General features: G+C 36.9%; 1 pseudogene across 1 annotated transcript; it reads left to right on the forward strand.

The window, feature by feature from the left end:
- Positions 1-7,807: 7,807 nt before the first annotated feature.
- Positions 7,808-9,072, forward strand: LOC308270541 (glyceraldehyde-3-phosphate dehydrogenase-like; annotated as a pseudogene). The gene has a single exon. The product of its transcript is annotated as a glyceraldehyde-3-phosphate dehydrogenase-like (transcript).
- Positions 9,073-10,955: the final 1,883 nt, after the last annotated feature.

Raw genomic sequence — 10,955 nt, forward strand, 5'->3', positions numbered from 1 at the left:
ATTCTTTTGAACCAGTTAATAGATTTCATATGAAAATTTGGAGATAGGAGTGAAGCAAATTGATTCTCTCTCCACTAAAAAAAGGAAATAGGATCCAGAGAGATCTATGGTAATATGAGAATAAGGAAGAGATAAGGAAGAAATGGAAGAAGGAGAACACATGAAGCCAGTAGAAAACTGAAAACTCATGTTCACTGTATCCAGGTTTTCACTGAGGTATGGACTACCAGCTCACATATAAATTGTATTCTTTATATTCATATGCAGAAATTAATATTTCAAATATTAAAAACAAAAAGCAGAATATAGCTAAAATGTAAAACTACTAACTTTTTTTCCTGTAGGAAGCACAAGAAGCTACAAGGTTGAACACGAAAGTTGGATGGGCATTTAACATTTTTTCTAATGTAAGGTATGCACAGATGGAAGGGGTCACAGATAATCAACTCAGAGAATTCAGTATCTAGTGATGCCTTTTGCCATACAATATTTCCCCCCCCTTAATTGTATAACTCTATTATAATTCTACTTGATTTAACAAGATAGTCATTTTTCAAATTGACATTTTTATATATTCAAGAATTTCACCAAAAAATCCAACAGTTTCTGAAAGGCCATACAAGCTTAGAAAAATGATTATTAAAGCCTGAAGGCATATCTATCGCCTATACTCTATCTGTCTAATAGCATTATAAGATATATGGTATGCTACCTGATTTGGTTCATTTCTTGTTCTGGAAAATTTCATGGACAATATCAGGGAGATATACTTAATTTGTCTAGCCCACTTAAAACTTGTTTTTCCTCAGTTGATATTTAATCAGTTGAGTTTCTAGAAAGGACCACAAGTCTTTCTGTAAGCCAGCCTTAACACATATTATAGAATAACACCTAAAATGCCAATGTAGTATACCCAGCCAAAATGAGCTTTAACACTGAAATCCAAACACCTTATGTAGAGCTTATATTTTTTAAATAAAAAGATTGTACAGATATTATGAATCTGAGATAGCCCAACACTTTTTGTGCAATGCAAAAAAGGCAAAGAAATTGGAGAAAGGAAATAGACTTTGAGACGTATATAGTCTTTCTTCTACTAATTATGAGAGCTTAGGGAAGTTATTTAAGATCATAATTACTAGGGAAGAAAGGAAAATAATCAGAAAGAATAGAAAGAGAAAATAGGCAAAAGGACCAGTAATTCTAGTAAGCAACATTGAATATTTAATGCTAGAAATATATTTATTTATTTAATTTATTTAGTTAACTTATTTTCGCTGCTTCAGACATTTGGGGAGTCATGAGGTAGTGAGGTGGCTTTCCTATTAGGGGTTTGGAATTGTGAATCAGATGAAGGTAATTACTTTACCTGTCAGGTAAAATCACAGCTACTCCCAGAAACACTTTTGACCAACCAACAGATGAAGAGTTCAGCAGTCATCCTGTGTGCTTAGGGGAAGCTAGTAATTATTGTTTCTGCCATTTCTTAATGCTTGATTCTGTAATTAATGGTTTCCTGTCTTAGCCTCTCATGGTCATAAGCTCCAAGAATACAGTTTATTTTATATTGTGCTGTACCTTGCACAGTGATTAGTTTTTGGTGAGGTGCTCAACAAATATTTATTAAAAGCATGAATCAAATTATAGAGTACAGGTAAGAGTTCCTAGTCAGCCAGTGCTGTGGGTCTCATGAAGGCAAAGGACAAAATTACATGACTACAACAAGCGTAGAGAACACAACACACACACACACACACACACACACACACACACACACACACACACACACATGCAGCAGAGGTTATTTTTAAACCTTAACTGTCTTCTTTATCTACCTAGTCTTGGCTCAGGTGTCAGAGAGCAAAATCACATCTGGTGACCACCATCTGGAGCCAGACTGCCTAGATTCACATTTCAGCTGTCTGACTAGGTGATCTTGTGCCCGTCACCTATTACAACCTTGGCCATCAGAGGTGATAACAATCCCAATCTTATGTTATTGCCATGTGAATGAAATAGTCTACCTAAAGCCATTAGAACCCTCAGACCGAAGCAAGCATTCAATAACAAATTTTATTTTTATCAGACCCACCCTCAATCATAAATCTCTTTATCTTTGGGTGTTTTAAATTTTAAATACCTGTTTAACAGGCATGTTATTTTTCAGAGCCCATGAATGAGATCTTCATCATATGAAGTTATATATTACTAAGGATAGCATTTTTGAGACCAATAAGTCTGCAGTGAAAGCATGGTGTTTGTCTTTGATGGAGAAGTATGTGTATTTTTAATTCTCCAAAGGCCTTCTACTTAGAAAACAAAAAAAAATCGTACTCAGAAACAGCATATTTTGTGGCTAGACCTTATACCTTCTGAAATATTCTTGATCTACATCACATTCACCTGTTTCTTTGTCAGTGCCCTTGAAATATGTGCTCCAACAGTTATTGTAAGTAGGTGATATGTTAGTGATAGCATTCATACAGAACTTTACCTCATTAGAGCCCCATCTTCTCATAGAGGTAGGAAATTAAAAATGAAGTATTATTATTATTTCATTTCTCCAGCCAATATTTTATTAAACTACTGAAATTATTTGTCTTAATTTTGCTTTTATCTTGGGAATGGGTTGAATTAGTTTGGAAACTTTGAGTTTTAAGAGGAGAGACACCAGATGAAATTTGCTTTAGCCAAACAGCAATCATGTTAAGAATGCAGTGGTATTTTACAGAATCCTAAACAGGAATACACCAGGTCTCAGAAATTACTATATTCATAAATAGGGAGTTGTGAATGTTATCTTTATTTCTACATAATCCTTCTAGACTGACAGGTTTTCACTGATGCACAGTCCACACGGACATAAAGATCTTGAAATAAAGGCCATTCTTAGAGTATTTTCAATATTTTTTTACTTAGATAATGTGGAAAATGTCCACTATCTTACAGCTATGGTATAGAAAAACTGAGAAGATATAAAACATCTGCCTAAATATAAATGACAAATTTCAATTTTATTAAGACAGAATGACTATAAAATTACAAATAACTTACTATATTACTATAATGTAGATTCATATGTAGATGTGTGTACACATACACACATATGCTTATCCAAATATGAGAATACATGCTTTGAATATAACAATTTAGGAAATTCTATTAAACATGATATCTCTGAAATTCAAATTAAGAAAATGTGAAAATATTGATCAAGCAAATTTTCTAGGTAGATCATGCTACTAAAGAAATGAATACAAGATTGGTGCAGGGAGAGGACAAACACTAATTTTCTTTCATGAACTAGAACAAAGCCTATCATATAAAATGATAGTTTTCAAAATAAAAACTAACATTGCTCAATATTTTTTACAAAATGACAAAAATACTGGCAGAAACAATAATAAACCAGAAGACAAAATTATTTCCAATCACAAAAGAAATTAATTTACCACTTAATACACAATAAGGTTTAAATTCTAGTGAAATTATAAGCATACCAGTTACAGAGAGTATTAATGTGTTCTAAATTTGAAAGATGAAATATTTGAATTGGGCCGGGCGTGGTGGTGCACGCTTGTAATCCCCGCATTTGGGAGGCGGAGACAGGAGGATCGCACTGGTTTGAAGCCAGCCGCGCTGGCTTAAGAGACCTGTTTCCAAAAATACAGAAGTATAAAATAGGGCTGGGAGTGTAGCCCGGAGGTAGAAGGGCTTCCAGGAACCCCAGTACCACCCCCCCCCAAAAAAAAAACAATTTGAATTGGGATAAAAAAAGATGGGATCCAGGCATAGTGACCAAGATTGTAATCCTAGTACTTTGGAGGCTGATCTGGGATCGCAGCCTGTCTCAACTACTTAGTGAGACCTTGTTTTGGAAAAAAAAAAAAAAAATTGGCTGGGGGTATAGCTCAGAGATAGAATGCCCCTGGGTTCAATCCCCAGCACCACGACAAAAAAAGAAAGATGGGTCTGTCAAAGAGATAGTGCTTAATTTTATATTTTGTCTTATAACTTTTTGGTTAGAATCCATTTTCCAAACTGACTTATAGTGAAGTTTCAAAAGAACTACAAAGCTTATGCTCAAAGTGGTCATTTGTAGCCATTTGCTTATTTTTCTTATCAACTTTTCCTATAAATGTTCTTCCATCTCTAGTCAAATAAAGAAGATCAGGTGCAAAAAGTAAAGATAATTTTTTATTAAATAACATCAAAAATATTCTGAAATTAGTCATTGTGATTGTAAGGAATCATCACTGTCAATACAGTGTAATTATGAATAGAATAATTAACTTATAAATACTAGTGAAAGAATCCAAAAATATATATGGGCTACTTACTGTCAATGTGTGATTTTCTTAAAAATTAGGATTTAACACTAGGCACAGTATATATATATATATATATATATATATATATATATATATATATATTGCATGAGCACACTGAATTTCATATATTCATACCATTTGTGCTAAAATAACTATTTTTTTGCAATACTGGAGGTTAAACCCAGGGGCATTCTACTTCCAAGCTATACCTTCAGCCCTATTTTTTACTCTTTATTTTAAAAAAGGGTCTCACTAAGTTGTGGAGGGCCTCACTAATTACCTGACGCTGGCCATGAACATACAATCCTCCTGTCTCAGCCTCCCAAGTACTGGGATTACAAATGTGTGCCACCATCTTGGCTTTAAAATAATTTTTTTTAATTTAATATAATTGAGAAATATAAAAATGTAAATGAACAGTAATCACTAAATAAGCTGAAATATATTTAAGCTTATTCTTAGCAAATTAAAAGTTCATCAAATCTTTATATAAGAGATAATGCACACGCTTTCATGAATCGTCAGAGTACAACAAAAATATCCTCCCAATTCATTTAACGCGGCCTGTATACTCTTAATTTTTTTAAAAAAAGTCATGTACATGAAAATAAAATAATGTTGTCTCTCATGAACACACATTCAAAAATCCTAAATAAATTACACTGAGCAGTGTATTAAACTATTAAATTAACAAAGAATCTTTGCCCCTAGAATCCATGGTTGGATTATTAAAGAAAATATATCCATATATACCAACATATTGACATAAACAAAAAGAATTATTTGTTTCAATTGATACAAAAATCCATATAGAAAAATTTTGGAAATAATATCAGTAGGAACTTTTACCAATAAAAATTAGATTTAGAGCCACAAGGCTGAAGACAATATGTTTGAAGTATTCTCACAAGAAAAAGGATAATTTATTCATGTCATGAAAATGTAGTTTGAGTCCTGTCATCCCCAAAAGAATCCTAAGGTTTCACCTTTATTATAATATCATAATAAAATGTGGTAATTTAAGTCAGGCGTGGTGGCACACCTTTGTAATCCCAGCACTTGGGAGGCTGAGACAGGAGGATCTTACAGGTTCTAAGCCAGCCCCGGCTACTTAGGCTCTCAGCAACTTAGTGAGACCCTGTTTCCAAATAAAGTATAAAATAAGACTGAGAGTATAGCCCGGAGGTAGAAAAGCCTCTGGGTTCCACCCCCAATACCACACTAAATAAATAAATAAATAAATAAATAAATAAATAAATATGTGATTTTTTGTGGTGGTACTGGGGTTCCTGGAAGCCCTTCTAGCTCTGGGCTACACTTTCAGACCTATTTTATACTTTTTATTTGGAGACAGGGTCTCTTAAGCCATCACAGCTGGCTTCAAACCTGCTCGATCTGATCCTCCTGTCTCCGCCTCCCAAGCATGAGGATTAAAAGTGTGTGCCACCACACTGGGAAAAATGTGATAAATTTAATTTAAATTAATAAAGAGAAAGAAAACCTATGAATCTGTTTTTCAGCCACAACTAGCCACATCTTAAAAATACAATATTAATAGATAATATTGAAAATAGTCAAAACAAATTTTAAAAAATGATGGCTCAGTAGCCATGTATGGCTAGTGGATTGCAACACTGAATAAAAAAGAACAGCATTTCTTTTTGTGGCACAAAACTCTATTTGATAACACTGCCCTAGGAAACCAGCAAACATCATTAAAGGAATTTTTTTTTTTTTAAAGAGTACTTCTTTGAAGAGAGTTTCCAGAGTGCTATGCAACCCCTCTCTTGTTCACCAACATCATCATTACTGGAATTCTGGCCCTCCTCCTCCTCATTGCAGCCCAACAAAGCATTCTCTTAAAATAAACACTGACTGACAGCAGGGAGCTCCTCTGGATGAGAAGGTTACCCTGAAGCCCGGGCTTCTGCTAGTAAGAAGTTTGCTTCTCAGCAAGTGATTGAAGCACACTGTGCTTTCAGACACACTGTGGAAACAAGTGTAAGTTTATCCACCTGACACCAAACATGGACCCTGAAAAATAGCAGGATGTGGTCTCTTCACAGGGTTTCATTGATGATTCCCAGCTGGAGAATGAGTGACACTGTGGAAATAGGGAGAGACCACGGGGAGTCAAATGATTTTGTAACTATGAATTTGAAAAACCTACAAAATAGGCACCAACAAAGGAAGGTTAATGTTTGACAAGCCATCACATCTGGAGGAAGCCAAACCAAATTGCAAACACATTGGTCAAGCAGGTGTTTTTCTCTCTCCTTCCACAGTTCCTCTACACCCAATCCTTCCAAGCCAGAAGCAGCACAGTGCATGGAATAAGATTGAGGAAGAGGAAGGTAAAAAGCCTCCAGGTACGACCAGGCACCAAGCCTGTGCAATATGGAGCAGAGCTCATTATTTCTAAGAAAACAGAAAAATTTTTGAATTTGTCTTGAGGGATATACTTTTTGTAATTAATATGATCATAGAATGTAAATTCTGGGAATTTGCATATAATCACCATTTATGCTAGTCACAGGCCCAAGAGAAGTCAGAAATAGTTGGAGTTTTTGTTTGTTTATTTTGTTTTGTTTTAAGTTACTCTATATCCTCTCTCCTTTTCCACTATCTCCACATCTACCTTAGTCTAGTTTGGGATCTGGTTAAAGAAAAGAAAACTTTATGTATAAAATAGGACTACAGTCGAAAGTTACATTCATTAAGGTTGTTATGTTGCGAACACAAGTGGATAAGGCAAATGGAACAGAATTGAAAGCCCAGATGCAGTATAAGACCTACAGAGAATCTTTGAAAAACCTACAAAATGGGCACCAACACGAGAAAGTTAATGTTTGACAAACCATCACATCTGGAGGAAGCTGAATCAGATTGTACAGAGATTATTGAAAATATGAAGAAGAAATAGCTGATTCAATAACAGAATTTATATCAATGAATACCACTGAGCAAATGACACTTACTACCACCTTAAGGAGAAAGAGTCCTCCAACTGAAGGGTAGCAAGTAGCATAATAATGCTATCCACTGGAAGTCCCAAGAAATTAACTGGTAGTCCCAAGAAATTAACTTCTGTGGTTTGCAGGTATTGATGTGGCCAGTAAAGATGCATTTCACATTGGAACTGGATGAGCAATGCTTTACTCACATAGAGAAGAGACAGGGAACAATGAGCTTCAATAGTGAGCTTTGGTCCACCATGGCCAGGGAGAATAGTCCTTTGACTGATACAGGGGGATAATCTGCAGGCACAGTTCTTGTGCTTTCAGGTGAAAAACCACATTTACCCTCTCTTCGATTTACTTCCTATTGAAACAGATATAATAGTGTGATTGGTCAGGTAGTATATAAGGCATATTCTTAAACAGTAAAAAAAAAAAAATGTACAACATGTTCTGAACAGTTAAAGCTATTTCTGAATAAAGAGATATGCCTCCTGCTGACGGACAGCGCCGCTTCCAGTGCAGTGCCAGCCCGTCCCTGAGACACCATGGTGAAGGTCGGAGTGAACGGATTTGGCCGTATTGGGCACCTGGTCTGCAGGCTGCTTTCAACTCTGGCAAAGTGGATATTGTCGCCATCAATGACCCCTTCATTGACGTCAACTACATGGTCTACATGATCCAGTACGACTCCACCCACTGCAAGTTCAAGGGCACCGTCAAGGCCGAGAACGGGAAGCTTGTCATCAATGGAAAGCCTATCTCCATCTTCCAGGAGCGAGATCCGGCCAACATCAAGTGGGGCGAGGCTGGTGCCAAATACATTGTGGAATCCACTGGTGTCTTCACCACCATGGAGAAGGCCGGGGCTGACTTGAAGGGCGGTGCCAAGAGGGTCATCATCTCGGCCCCCTCTGCTGATGCCCCCATGTTCGTGATGGGTGTGAACCATGAGAAGTACGACAACTCCCTCAAGATTGTCAGTAATGCCTCCTGCACCACCAACTGCTTGGCCCCCCTGGCCAAGGTCATCCATGACAACTTTGGCATCGTGGAGGGACTCATGACCACCGTCCACGCCATCTCTGCCACTCAGAAGACCGTGGACGGCCCCTCTGGGAAGCTGTAGCGTGACGGCCATGGGGCCGCCCAGAACATCATCCCTGTGTCCACCAGCACCTCCAAGGCCGTAGACAAGGTCATCCCCGAGCTGAACGGGAAGCTCACCGGGCATGGCCTTCCGCGTGCCCACCCCCAACGTGTCCGTTGTGGACCTCACCTGCCGCCTGGAGAAAGCTGCCAAGTATGACAACATCAAGAAGGTGGTGAAGCAGGCTTCCGAGGGCCCCCTCAAGGGCATCCTGGGCTACACCGAGGGCCAGGTGGTCTCCTGCGACTTTAACAGTGACTCCCACTCTTCCACCTTCGACGCTGGGGCTGGCATTGCCCTCACCGACCACTTTGTCAAGCTCATTTCCTGGTATGACAATGAACTCGGCTACAGAAACAGGGTGGTGGACCTCATGGTCCACATGGCCTCCAAGGGGTAAGAGCCCTGAACCGCCGGCCCCAGCAAGAACGCGAGAGGAAGAGAGCGAGGCCCTCAGCTGCTGGGGAGCCCCCACCCCAACTCTGTCCCCAACACACTGAGAATCTCCCTCCTCCCACTTTCCATCCCAGACACCCTGAAAGGGGGAGGGGCCTAGGGAGTCCTAGTGTCAAATGCACCATCAATAAAATCCACTGCACCCCCCCAAACAAAAAAAAAGAAAAAAGAAAAAGAAATATGCCCAACACAGGTGTTGACATCTCTCTTTGTAAGAAAATGTCCTAGGACTAAGATAATATTCTTAGGCTATTGTGCAGGGATGGATACACTGCACACATGTGACTGTCTTTTCCATCAAATATCCACTTGAAAAGGACCACTAGGTTCATATTAGTGACATTATATAGATATTAATTGATAAGTGATTAGCATGGCAAAGTTACAAAATTTAAAATATAAATATAGAATATTTAAAGTAAGATATAAAAAGCATGATATATGAATAATAATTACTACACTGAATACATTGCAATAGCATGCTCTATGTAGATAAAGTAAGTAAAGAGACGATTTACATATAAAGATAAATATATATGTCAAGCAATATATAATGCTAATATAGAATTAACACTAGCAGGCTCATATTAAAATACTGAGAATAGCCAGGCGTGGTGGTACACCCTTGTAATCCCGGGGCTTGGGAGGCGGAGACAGAGGGATTGCGAAGGTTCAAAGCCAACCATGCTGGCTTAAGAGACCCTGTTTCCAAATAAAAAAATATAAAAATAGGTCTGGACTGTGTAGCCCAGAGGTAGAAGGACTTCCCGGAACCCCAGTACCACCAAAAAAAAAAAAAAAAAAAAATACTGTGAATATAATACATTAGGAAACTACACAAAGAATAAGAACAGATACTTCTTTGTAGTGCTGAGGATGGGACCCAGGGCCTTTCTACCTCTGAGCTACACTATTTTGTATTTATTTGGAAAGAGGGTCTCACTAAATTGCTGAGAGCCTCACTAAGTAGCTGAGGCTGGCTTAGAACTTGTGTCATCTTCCTGTATCACCATCCTGAGTACTAGGATTACAAGTGTGGGCCACCACGCCCGACTAAGAACAAGTAATTTAAAAGCAGAAAACTTAAATGGTTTTTCAAAGAACACTTAAAGCCATTTTTAAATTAGAGCTATTCATTTATACTCATCAACTTGGAAAGATGTTTAAAGAAAAAGTTTAGTACATGTTAAATTAAGTTGATGGATAATCCAGTATTTGTTTCACTGCATATTTCTACTTTGTTCTTATGCTAAAAATATTATGGCTAAAGTAAGTAAATTATAAATCTAAACGTGTTATAAGAAAAATATTTTTATTCCTTGCTATGAAAGAATTAACATTTTGGTGGAAATTATTTGGAAACTTATGTTTAGTGTTAAAATTTGTACATGATAATTTAAATTTGGATATTCTAAAATATTGAAAATTGTAAAATTATAGCATTGATATTTTATCAGTGTGTTATATGTTATAAAAATGTTAAGAACTTATTAATAAAAGGATTTTACTTAAGTAATAGCCTAATCACACTGTGAAAATGTTTGTAAAAAATTAAATATGTAAATTGTTTTACTAAGAGAATACTTATATTTATTAAACATTAAAACTGAGTGTATAGAATGAATTATAAAACATATTATAAAACAGAAACATTTTTCTGTATATTTAATTTAATTTTCATGTGCTGCTCATAAATGTTAGGTTGTTCTGTGCATCTAATATTGTTAAAACATATTTAACAAATTTTTAGTTTGTAACTTATCAGTGTCAATCTGAATTATATATATCTAGAGGACATAAAATGTCTTGTAGTTTGGAAATGATTCCCAACACGTAGCTTGCTACATGAGTGGTGTATTTTGTTGTGATAAGAATTTGGAGTTTAATTTCCCTCAAAAATATCACATCACAACTCATCAGACCCCATATGTGAGTTATTGACATGGTCTCCTGGATCCCAGATTTTGACAAACACTTTGAGAGCACCTGGAACTTGCTCTGGTTGTGCCTGTGGCAGGACAATGTCCTGTCAGCCACTTCTATAAAACTGAAAGCTCAGGC

Source organism: Muscardinus avellanarius, assembly GCF_963383645.1.
Source record: "Muscardinus avellanarius genome assembly, chromosome: 11".
Taxonomy (NCBI): Eukaryota; Metazoa; Chordata; class Mammalia; order Rodentia; family Gliridae; genus Muscardinus; species Muscardinus avellanarius.